The sequence below is a fragment of the Xyrauchen texanus genome, chromosome 38 (assembly GCF_025860055.1).
Source record: "Xyrauchen texanus isolate HMW12.3.18 chromosome 38, RBS_HiC_50CHRs, whole genome shotgun sequence".
In the NCBI taxonomy this organism is placed as follows: Eukaryota; Metazoa; Chordata; class Actinopteri; order Cypriniformes; family Catostomidae; genus Xyrauchen; species Xyrauchen texanus.
The window spans coordinates 19,894,483-19,907,272 of NC_068313.1; the positions used below are offsets into that span (position 1 = coordinate 19,894,483).

General features: G+C 36.5%; 1 pseudogene; it reads left to right on the forward strand.

The window, feature by feature from the left end:
• The first annotated feature begins 3,470 nt into the window (after positions 1 to 3,470).
• On the forward strand, positions 3,471 to 7,596 carry LOC127631672 (high affinity cGMP-specific 3',5'-cyclic phosphodiesterase 9A-like; annotated as a pseudogene).
• Positions 7,597 to 12,790: the final 5,194 nt, after the last annotated feature.

A 12,790-nucleotide genomic window follows, 5' to 3' on the forward strand; every position in this document is an offset into this window, starting at 1 on the left:
TGACAAAAGTGGAGAGTGAATTACATTCAGGGTCCTTCAATACCTGCAGGTTTCTCCTGCTCACTCCATTTGTCCATCTCCATTGGGCACCTGAGACGGTGAGGGACCACTGCCTGCATATGAAGGAGAACGAGGAACTGCTGACACCACTCAGACAAGACTGCTATATTCTGACTCAAACATTTAATCAGCAATGCTATGAATAGACACATTTAATAACACACAGATAAAGATACACAGTCAAAAATAAATATGGCATGCTGCAAGGCTGTGTCTCAGCTTGTCTTTAGACACTATCCAAGAAAGTCTCAGGTGACAGAGTGACTATTTGCCATGATTTGAGAGGAATTGAGAGTAAATACAGTCATTTTATATGTACATCAGTGTTGTCCGAAATAATTTTTGGTAATTGTTTTTTATCAAGTGTCAATATGTGCCACCTGTAGTTGACCTTCAGGGGATTTATATTGTACCTCTATGAGCGCTTATTTTTGTAACCATATAAAAAAAATACATTTTTTACTTAAAAATACAAAAATACTTTGTGCCATCCGTTTATGTCAAATACATTCTCCATCTGAATAATTACAATAATTCACTTGGCCTAGAGTACAATTTTAAGAAGTACATCAAATGTTATTGTTATTTAGCTTTCTAAGTGGGGACATACCATTGACTTCTATTGTTTTACATTTATTATAACAAAAGATATTTACCCATAGGTGAATTACGGACCGGGTCAAAAGGGCCAGTGACCAGGGGCCCTTGACTTAAAACAATGCTTACATATGCTTAAATATGTGGGCCCCACAGCTTATTCAAGGCCCTTCAACTGGTCCTTGTGACTATGAGGGCCCCAGCCCTCTTATAGGACCATTTTGCCTTCCTGTTTCAAATTACATATTTTTTTTAACCCTATAATGCCACACATATCATATTTGATGTATGACTTTCTAAAGCTTCTACATCATCATCACAATGTGTATGAGATGTCTACTGTCTCCTAGTGGGTTTTCATGCTCTTCTGGAAGTAGAAGACCTTGTAATATAATTTCTAAAACAGCTACTTTCGTATTTTGATATACTCATCGTTTTTACGTGAAATATTTGCTCATATTGATTAAGTAAAATTAGCAAAAGTGATTATATTGTAACTGATAATTCAAAATGAGTATTTATTGAATTCAAACAACAAGTGTTTCAAATGTCATTATTTTAAAGAAAAATAGGTTTAAACAGGTTTAAAATATATAATTTTCTCACTATTATTTCATATATTTTCATATGTAGGCATTATATTGTTAAGCTTTATTCTTTGTATAAAAGGGCTGTCGAACAAAAACTTGTATTATACTATTCATTGCTATGACTGCATATTTGCCCTACATTACAAAACATAACTTAGCTTAGGTGGTTAGGAAAAAGAAGATATTGATATGTTATATTGTGTGGGACAAAAGTACTGAGAGTACAAAAGAAAGAAAGAAGAGGGCATCTTAAAGCAGATTAAAATGCTTGTGTATGTTTGACAATTGAAGTTTGAAATCACAAACATTCAAAAACAGACTCTGTAGCTCATTGAAACATTCTGTAAATGTAATGTAGTCTAGGGTATTTTGGCTTAAATTATGCCTTCACAGGGCTTTTTTGATTGTAGAATAATAAAGCTAGTCAAGCTGAAGTGTCATTCCAAACACAATTTTGAATAAAATGACCAAATGACCACTATTTTTGAGCCCCAAAGCTTTCAGCCCATCGAAGCTCTCAAAATGCAGGGTAAAGTATTTGAAGGAAATAGGGTATAGGGATGATCACATCTGAATGGAACACACCCCATCATTAATATGAGTTAGAAAAGATATGGCTAAGCGCCCTCAAACGAAACTTGAGCACCCTCAATTGCAGACCAGGGCAAACTGCTGCCCGTGGGCCAATTAATCAATTAGCCAATTTTTTATTAGATCTTTCATTTATCTGGCTTTGGGATCTATGGCATACCCACAAGCTTTTAATATGCAGCAGGGTTGCCAGATAATAGATGCAACAACTCAATCAGAGATTTATACATGCACAAATAGGACATATTTCGCCTTATGCTCTTATAACTCTTAAGTTGTACTGTATTTTTTTTTTTTTTTTCGCTGGGTGCTGCCCCATCTACCTAACCTTCTCATTTTCTGTACCTTCACTGTTATCTACCTGCTGTTGTTTTGTCTGCTGTCTTTGTCCTCTGCCTTTATTGTTGCTTGTCTATTGTAAAGCGTCCTTGAGCTCTGGAAAGGCGCTATATAAATAAAACTTATTATTATTATTATTATTATTATTATTATTATTATTATTATGTCATACTTAATTTATGCAATCTGGAAACCATGCATGCGAGTGCATTCTCTCTCTTCGCAAAAAACACATAGCGCTCTATATTGCATGGAGGGGAAACGCGAGCAGAACCAAGTGAGAGAGGAAAATGTTTTTTCTTTGTGTTATTTGTGAAATGCTAAAGTCCCTCACACCTGTATGTGAATGTTACTCTGGCAGTAATCGTTTCTCAGTGTCATGCAGCCTGTTTAATTCAGTTGTGTGCTGAATGGGATGCCAAACATTGACGAGACTCACATCATGACCCAACAGGTTGATAATAATTTCAGAATAAACAAGTAAATGGGTCCACTTTGTGGCAAACATTAAAATAAGCTTTTATAATTTATTTTCCAAATATTTAATTTTACCTTTAAAACCTGATGTAGTGTTAAATTGAATACTAAATTTCCACTTCATTGAAGTATAGTAAAATAATCAATTAATCATTTTAATCAGCCTTTAATCAGTTTTACCAACACATGATAGAAAATTAGCAGTAAAACTTCAAGCAATTGCAGAATGGTCCCACCAGTCTGTATGAACTTCAGAAATGTTTTTATCATTCATTGAGTGCATGAGTGCACTTCTACTTCTAGGCTTAAAAGATACAACTTTGTAGAATTTAATCTTCTCTCATCCATGTTTTACTTAATGGTGTATGTGGCCCCTGTACCAAAATAATCGTACACCCCTGCTCAATTGAATATGTAAGACTAATACTGTAAATTGGGAAGCAGATTTTCTTGAATCCCAGCAAACACTGATTTTATAAATCAATATGTCCTAATCTGCAGGTGCGTCATTTTCAGCGACAGATCGTTGGGAAAATTTGTTTTTATTGTTAATGTACAATAAATGTTTTGTACATAAAAAAAAATACATTTTCTTTACATTGTGTTTAGCATTTAATATATTAAAACATTTGTAATTATGATACATCTCCACTTTATACAGATCATCCCCACTATTTTCAGAAGCACCCTCAGTGATTTTGATCTGGAACCAGGCCTGACTTGAACACTGGTTTTAGGTGGCTCTGCTCCTGGTTAGGGGTACATGGAAGGGAGGAGAGAGCACGTATAGTTTGTTCTGTTGGTGAGACTGTCAGCATGGGGTCTGGATTCTCCTTCTATGCCCCTAAAACCATCTAACTGGATGTAGATGTCAAAGTGCAGAAGGTGATATTGTTTAAATGAACTCATGTTAATCAGACTTGGAAAAAAAATCTCAATTGCAGGTCAGTGGTTATTATAAGACCATTGCTGTGTCTGAAATCGAGGCTAAGTTAAATGTAATTAACTGCAGTGCAGTTTTGTTGAATATCTCACCAGTCTAGATGTTGTTTGCTTAACACAGAGAACTGTTGATAAGGCTGCTAAAACCTGCATTTTGGTAATGACATGAAGCTGTGCATAATTTCTGAGACACTTGAAATAAACTCAGTAGGGATGTTGGACATGACAAAGAGAATGACAGCGAGTATTTTTCACACATCAAATAATTCTCCATTTCATTTTTGTGATATTTGTTATTTTGCACTTTGCAAAGCTAACAATTTCTGCACTTAAACACTTTCAAATAATTCATATTTTTTTCTTTTTTTTTCTTTCATTGTATCAGTATCAGACAACCAAGGACAATGTGATCCATCTAAATCAAAGACTTTATTCAGTTTAATAAAAAAACTAATTTTAACTGAAAAGTCTCCAATACACAAAACCCAAAACATAAGCTGTACTGTACATTGCTCAATAAAAGCCATTGAAAAAGTGTTGTTAAACAGTTTGGCTGTCAAGAAGAGTGCAGGGAAGTCAGTGTGCACAGGTTAAAAATAAAGCTAAAGAAGGCGTGTTCCACAGGTGTAACTGACACTGCATTCTGTTGTGACACTTGGTGACCATATTTGTTCTCAACATTGTGTTTCCCAGAGACATTTTCCCAAAGTCTGAAGAACAATTAGTAGTGCTCTTCCTCCATATAGCAATTATAGATTTATAAAAATGTTCATGTGTAAAAATGTCTGTGGCAGAGCTTTGACATTTCTATGGTGAAGCTCACACAACCTCCAAGGTTCGGTCAGAGAGGCCAAGAGGACATTGAGAGTGACATACGACAACTGTAGTACACAATCTGTTGCCGATCAAAGAATGTCTACCATACCTGCCTCTGCTGCAACACCTTATTCTTCATTCAATTCATATAATTGACTGCAGTAACTTGAGGCCGCTGTTTTCTCATTGTACTTCATACAATTATGACAGCAAATACAGCCGGTCTAATGCTGACAACACACCCTTATTTGTCCTCATGCTTAGTTGCTGTTTAGTTGTAACTGCAGTCCATGTGACATCAAGGAACTTCTGTGTTCTTCCTCCAACAACCCCAGGTTTGTTTATCACTGTGACATCATCACTAATTAACATCTCACTCCATCTTGAAAACCTATGGTGATAGAAAAAAGGAGTTCTCTATTGTGTTCTGGATGCTCGGGTACCTGAGAAAACAGCTCTGTATGGAGTCAGATGTTTAATAGATCCATAGATTTCATTTCAGTTTCTATTTTATTTCTTCAATAGGAACACAACCATAATGATGGAGGACCCTGAAGGGGCTCTTGTGTCCATTGATCCTACAATGCCGACCAACACCCCCTAGTAAAAAGCAGCTTTGCACTTGTTTGTATACAGTATGTAATTACAGTATGTTTATTTTCATTTTAGTATGTTAGTTAATTGTCCTATTCTGTCCTTTCAGCTCCCTGTACAAAGTAATTCCTTTATCTACTGGCCAGTTGAGGGGTAATGTACATCATCTTACACTTTTTGCAAATTTTTTGGTTCTTAGTTATGACATTTAGAACATTACAACTTCTTTACCTTATATTAATTTTCCACTAAACTTGCAGTTGTCATTTAGTTTTCACTCTGTTACTATGTGTTTAGTTTTAGACTTTTAGTGTTTTCAGTTTCAGTTTAATTTTATTGTAGTTTTTTCATGTAGATTTTATTTTTGTGTCCATTAACATTAACACCACTGTTTTGAGCCAAGAGTTACTCTGCATTGATTTACAACCTGCATATTTATCTCCACAGAAAAGGAAGATATGTTTCAGTATGTGCTCGCGCAGGTAGTGGAGCAAATCAACAGGTAACAGACATATTTGTTTTCCCACAGATAGGAGATGCATGAACAATCATTGAGAAGATTCTGTCCTGAAACCAGGCCAAATGATATTTTTCTTCCATTATACAGAGCATTCAAGATCAATTAACTGAAAATGGAAGTGACCAACAGGCTGCCTATTTTGGAGAAAAGAGTAGAATGTATGTATTGGCAATGATAAAGTTTGACTGTTAGCTTTCCTTTACAAATATTCTGGTATGTTAAATACGTTTTTAAAAATAAGCTTGGCATTGTTTGATAGAAAGACATGATGATCATATGATGTTCATCTTGTTTTGTATTAGTATTATTAGTTGTGTATGCTAAGGCAAGTATCACTATTAGCTTTTTATTGCTCAGACATAGGAAACCCTAACCCTAAATATTAAACTTTGGGGCATAACTAAAACCACACCCAGGGTTGGGGAGTAACGAAATACATGTAATGGGATTAGGTATTTAAAATACAAAATATAAGTAACTGTATATAGTTACATTCAAAAAGTATTTTGATTACTGAAGAGATTACTTTGCATCTTATTGTCATTTGTTTCATTTAATATTTTGTCCTTTCAGATGGAAATCATTTATACACATAAATGATGTGATCCAAAGTGCATTTGAACAGTGGTGAAACACTTTCTTATGATGTGTTACATTCATACAAGCAGACACTGAAGTACGTTTGAAGTAAGTTTGGAGCAGAAGAAATAGAAATAAACCTTTTGTAAATTGTCAGCTTTATGCTAAGATACAATGCTATTTCTAGACATTTTACAAGCACACGTTACCCGACACAATCATATTTTTTTATCAAGAATATTCACATTGGATCATAATTTATTTTTTCTAGTAAGACCTTTGATATTAGGGACATTTTTTTATTCTTGGTAGTAATACAAATATCTAAAAATCCTTAAAACAAGATCAATTTTATTTATTTTGTTTTAGAAACAACTCTGCATAAGATATTTAGGTTTTTCAGACAATGTATTTTTAACATGTGTATTTTGTCTTATTGTACTGGCAGAGTTTTTATAGTCAAAACAAGTGAAAAATTCTACCAGTGCTGAAGAAGTAATCCAAAGTATTTAGATTACATTTCTGACCTTGAGTAATCTCATGGAATATCCTGGGATTTTAATGTTACAAATTAGCATGTATTCTGTAATCTGTAGTGGAATACATTTCAAAAGTAACCCTCCTAAACCTGTCTGCACCATTGTGCTTTATGAATGATAGGCTACCTCTAATTGTGTATCTTGTTGAGGCAAGGTGTGCAATTAATTTTCCAAGTGCTCAGACTTACGAAAATCCTATTGAAGAGGTAACATAGCCATATGGGGACAAGAATATCATAGACATTTAGTCCCAACTACCCAGAACACCCTTGTAACCACTTAGAAACACCCTAGCAACCCAAAACATCCTAACAACTGCAGAGCAACATGCTAAAAACCACTCAGAACATCTTAGCAACCACATAACAATGGCCTGGCAACCACCCGCAATCACCCTGGCATTGTGGTGTCAAGTTTTGTATATTGAAGCACCTCTCACATTTTCTTCATCTGCATTCTCTACAGTGGAGGGTTTGAAAGTTGTGGAGATTGAAAAATACAAAAACGACCTGAAGAATCTGTGAGATGAGATGTCGTCCAGTGCTGGTGGGAGGTAAGTGAAAGAACATGCTTTCCAGTGAAATCAACATGAGCTTAACAGTTTATCTACTTATCGATCTAGAGTGGTATTATGGCAGAAAGGCGTGGCTTGTTTTCCAACAAGAAACAATATATCTAAATGACTACTCCACTTTCTTTTCAGAATGAATTTTCCATGCAAATAAAATATTTCATATGATGGAAAGAAATTTAAGAAATGTCCTCGGTACTTGCTTTCTCAAGAGACCACTGAAGCTCTGAAGAAACCAGAGCACTGGGAGCACAATGAAATGAGTCGGCTTGTTGAAATTAAATTTTTTTGAGATGAAATGGTTTTTGGGTTGCTATATTCACACAAGCTCTTCTTAGACCTTTGATAGTGACTTTACTGTGCCTATTTGTCAGATGCTGAGCTGCCTAGAGTACATGTATCACAAATTAGATCTTGTAAAGGAGTTTAACATGAACCCTATCACTCTCAAACACTGGCTGGTAAGACAATATAACTTTATAATCTTAATATAATTTAATATAATTCTTACAATCTTAAAGGAAATAATATTAAATGAGCTATACTCTATACCACATTGTCAAAGCCCATTCCAGTAGAACATGCATCCTTGAGTTACTCAGCTGGAAACAGACCTCAATACTCAAACGGGGCAACAGAGATAACTTCAAAAGTCTGTGCTATTAAACTGGAAGTATTAATTATGGATGCACTGAAATTTCGGCCACCGAAAATTTTATTTTTTTTTAGCCGAAAGAGAAAAAAGGCAGAAAATATGAGCCGATATATATGCCTCCCTGCACCTCAGTGTTCAGGTTTCATAATCACGGCGCTGCCAAGCAAAGGCCAATATCAGCGGTATGGAAATACTATATAATACTAATAAGCATTACCGCCGCAACCTGTACACATACTACGCAGTCTGCATAGGGCACCAACTCCCTAGGAGGGCACCATCTTTCCTTAGGAGGGCACCAGAAAGTCCACTGGGTGCCTTTCCTCGCACGTTATACGTTATTCAAGGACCCAAAATCAGTTGCGGAACACAGTCGATCGCTTCACGCTCATATTGCGAATGCGACAATCCTCTTGACTACTGGCGCATGAACAAAGATTGCTTTCCATTGCTTGTGCGGATTGCACGCAGGTATTTATCTGCCCAAGCACCAGCACAGAGAGAAAGACTATTCAGTGCTTGCCAGAAAGCTGAGCAATTTTTGTTCTTTAAGAGAAAACTGCCACTTTTACTTAAATAGAAAGCAGTCCAATTACATTAAAATTTGTTTAGCCCTGCAAAACTTTGTTCTTCACTTGATGATACATCTGTCGTTTACATTTGAGTTTGGTTTTAGTTCTATTACTGCTGTTTTGCACAATAGTTTTATATTAAAGTGGAAATTTGTTTACATAAACAGAATAGAGGCCCTCTACCGTTCTGTGTTCTGCCTGTTGTTTTCATTAAATCACTGTGTAGCATATTTAAACTTTTTGTATTTGCAAGATGCTAGCCTAGATCTGCTAAGTTCATTACTTGACTGCTGTTTTGCATATCATTATAGTTTTCTATAACATTACATTTATTGGATAACACCCCTGTAACACAATCTGTTAAATTTGATTGTTAAAGAACTGAATAAAGAAAAATATATTTAATATTGTTATAATATATTTTTGTCCAATTTTGTCCAAAAATTAATTAAAAGTATAATATTAATACAATTATATATAAAAAAAAGTCCTTTTCGGTTTTCGGCCAAGTGCATCCTGAATTTTCAGTCTCGGCCCAGAATTTTCATTTCGGTGCATCACTAATATTATTGCCATAAATATATTTACTGTAACTTACTTTCTCAGCAATATTCTCATCAAACTGTTGCTTTACCAAGACAATAGTAGGCTTGTAAGAGAAAACTCACCATAGAAGCGGACAGCTATTGCACACCTCGTGGCCATTTTGAGAATGCAACTTATACTAATGTGGAGTTATGAACTGTCTGGCACACTTTGGAACACAACAATGCACAAAATCAAGCTTGTTTTGCAATACTTGCATGGAGTTTGTTCGGCCTTAAATATGCTGTAAGCGATTTTAGCCGTTCTGGAACTTCCACAAGACTAAGCCATAAATCAGACACATTATTTATTTCCAAACACAGCCCTCCAAATATAGCATTGAGAACAGTATAGCATCACTACGTCTTCTCAAGGTTGGCAAACACGGCAGTAGCAAAATAGCGCTCTCAGCTGACAACCATTATGAATCTGAAGATGGCATTAAAGGAATATTTCACCCAAAAAAGAAAATTCTCTCATCATTTACTCACCCCCATGTCATCCCAGATGTGTATGACTTTCTTCTGCTGAACACAAATAAAGATTTATAGAAGAATGAAACAGCTCTGTAGGTCCATACAATGCAAGTGAATGGTGCAAAAATTGGAATCTCCAAAATCCACATAAGGACAATATAAAAGTACTCCAAACAACTCTGGTGGTTAAATCTATATCGTCTGAAGTGATATGATAGGTGTGGGTGAGAAACAGATCAATATGCAGGTACTTTTTTTAAATAAATTCTCCTCCCTGCTCAATCTCCACTTCACTTTCACATTCTCCTTCTGTGTTTGGTGATTCACATCCTTCTTGCATATCGCCCCCTAATGGGACGGGAGGAGAATTTATGTTAAAAAATTACTTAACTAAAAAATATTTTTCTCACCAACACCTATCATATTGTATCTGAATACATGGATTTTAACCACTGGAGTCATATTGATTACTTAAATGCACCTTTTGGATTTTGGAGCTTAAATATTTTGGCACCCATTCACTTACATTGTATGGGCCTACAGAGCCAAATTTTTCTTCTAAAAATCTTTATTTGTGTTCTGCAGAAGAAAGAAAGTCATACACATCTGGGATGCCAGGATGGTAAATCAAGAGAGAATTTTCATTTTTGGGTGAATTATCCCTTTAAACCTGAATGATCTGCATCAACTTCTACAATAAGAAAATGCACAAAATGATTGGGCAGTAAGCACATTGAAGACTTCTGATTGGCTGATGTAGCAATGTGTCCATGGCCCACGATAACTTTTTGGTTTGCTGTTTGAACAGTCTAGTGCTGACACAGAGACCAGTGAGATATCTCAGACATTTATTTCAGTGATATCTTAATATTTCAGGGAGAAGGAAAATTTTCTGCAAACCATTTCATAAAAAAAATCACTTACAGCAACTTTAAGATAATCTATGTAAATCCTCTCCTCGCATATGAAATGAGCAGTGTTTTGCTGGACTTACTTTTTGTAAATAAATAAATACTCTTTTTGGAATGGTAGGAAGTTTTGATTCCTCACATATGACCCCTTTTGGTCACATATGACCAAAAACGTTTTTTTACTTCTGCTTGAATTCCTGAATTTTCCAATTTAAATAAAGTAACAGCTTCACGCATAATAGCTTTAATGATGCCGATTCCATTTATACCAACCCCTTCCATAATTTTCACCATTGTTTCTGCATCTGATGATGTATGGCATGATCCACGTCTGCAACCTCTAGGTGAGAATTCTCTTTTGTACATAGCAATTAGCACAGCAATTACTCTGGGACAGTAAAAGTGGATCGCTTTGTGTGTGTATGGCCTCCAGAAAAAGCTTACACTTACAGATTTGGGCATTTTAATGACTGCTGCAGTGTGTCACGACATGGACCACCCTGGATACAACAATGCGTAAGATCATTGCTAAAGTGTAATTAAGCTCTCAAGTCAGTTCTCATAAAAACCATACAGGTGTACCCAGGTATTTGCCTGCACATTTGTGATGACAATTTTACAGTCATACATCTTTGCCATTTAGCTTAGTAATCAGTGGCTTGACATATGACAAGATAATCTGGCATGTTCAGTGGCTGTCCTTTGAGAGATATCATGTAATATTTAATGTGTTGGTTCATGCATTCCATGTCATTTATTTTGAAAAGTTTAGTTCCTGTTCATGTAATGTGTTCCCTAGTCATGTGATTCCTGTTTCCCTCAATGTTCTTGTGTCTTGTTTTCTTTGGTTTATTGTTTAGTGTTCTGTTTGTTCATTGGTTTATGTTTACCCATGTCTAGTATTTAAGCCCTCGTATTTGCCATTCTCCATTGTCAAGTGTTGATGTGAGTTCGTATTGCGTATTTCAAGTTCATGTAAAGTCACGTTTAAGCCTAGCCAAGATCATTTTTATGTTTATGTTTCAAGTTTATAGTATGATTTATTCATGTTTATAGTTTGGGTTTTTGGTTTTCACACTTCTTAATAAATTGCACTTGGGTTCTTCATTTAATCATCATCGTCTTCGTCACTGCCATTGCCAGCTACACTTGACCTACAATGAACCCAGCAATTCAGCTCCTCCACCTACGTCAGGGGAATCGTCCCCTGGAGGACTATGTGGAGAACTTTTGCGATCTGGCCAGCCAAGTGGACTTTAATGAGGTGGCCTTCAAGGACTGTTTCCGATTTGGACTTCATGAGCGCATCTCTTATCTGATGCCAGGCGGTAAGAGTACCCTCACTCAATATATCGACCTCGCCCTGCAGATCATTGGTTCCATGTTCACTGTGGGGGAGGTGGACGCCGAGCCAGCGTCCCACGTCATGGCTGACGAGCCAGCGTCCCACGCCTGCCACGTCCAACGAGCTGGAAGCTTTGTCTGTCCCAGGGCCAGCGTTGTCAATCTCGTCCATCTCAATCATCTCAGGGCCAGCGTTGCCAGCCTCGTCCGTCCCAGAGCCAGCGCTGTTTCTCCAGGCCACGCCTCACGCCCTGTTTCTCCAGGCCACGCCTCACGCCCTGTCTCGCCAGGCCATGCCCTGTCTCGCCAGTTCATGCCACATGCCCTGTCTCCTCCCTCTGCCCACAAAAGCACATTGGTGACTTTTGTGTCCCTCATTAACATGTGTAAAAATTACTTTAACGATGAATATATGATATCACCTTGTTGTTAAAGGCAGTTTTTCTTACATATGAACAAAAATACTGTAACCCAATTTTTTTTTAATTGTCTTTATGAGGATGTCTGTCATTTTGATTGAAAAAACAAAAACGTGGAAATAAAGGCTTGTATTTATTGTCCTGATGTAATATTTGAGGATTAGACAATTAAAATGCACTATCATTGCATGTATGAATGGAAGAGGGAATATAGTTTGGTGTTCTTCAAAAACGAATCATCCACTTTGTCATTTAAGTGATGTTAAATGCTTTCATAATACCTCTATTGACAACTGGCTTATGATAAGTACATGTTTAAATAAAAGCAGGGTTTCCCGCAGCACTTTGAAACTAAGGCGGCCGCCTAAGCAACACACGCCTGCCGCCTTAACTACGTCGTCAAAAAAATATATATGAGCGATATTCGCCGTGTTACTCTGTCCTGTTTTCTCCCTTTCCATCTTTAAATATGTGATAAGCCTTCGTGTTCGCTTCAGTCTTGTTATCAGCGCGTTCTTCCGCAGCGGCGCCGAGCGTGTGTGTGTGTGTGTTCATCTGAGCCTCATTGGTCTGTCACTGCTCGTCAATGTCAGAATATTTGAGATGACCAATC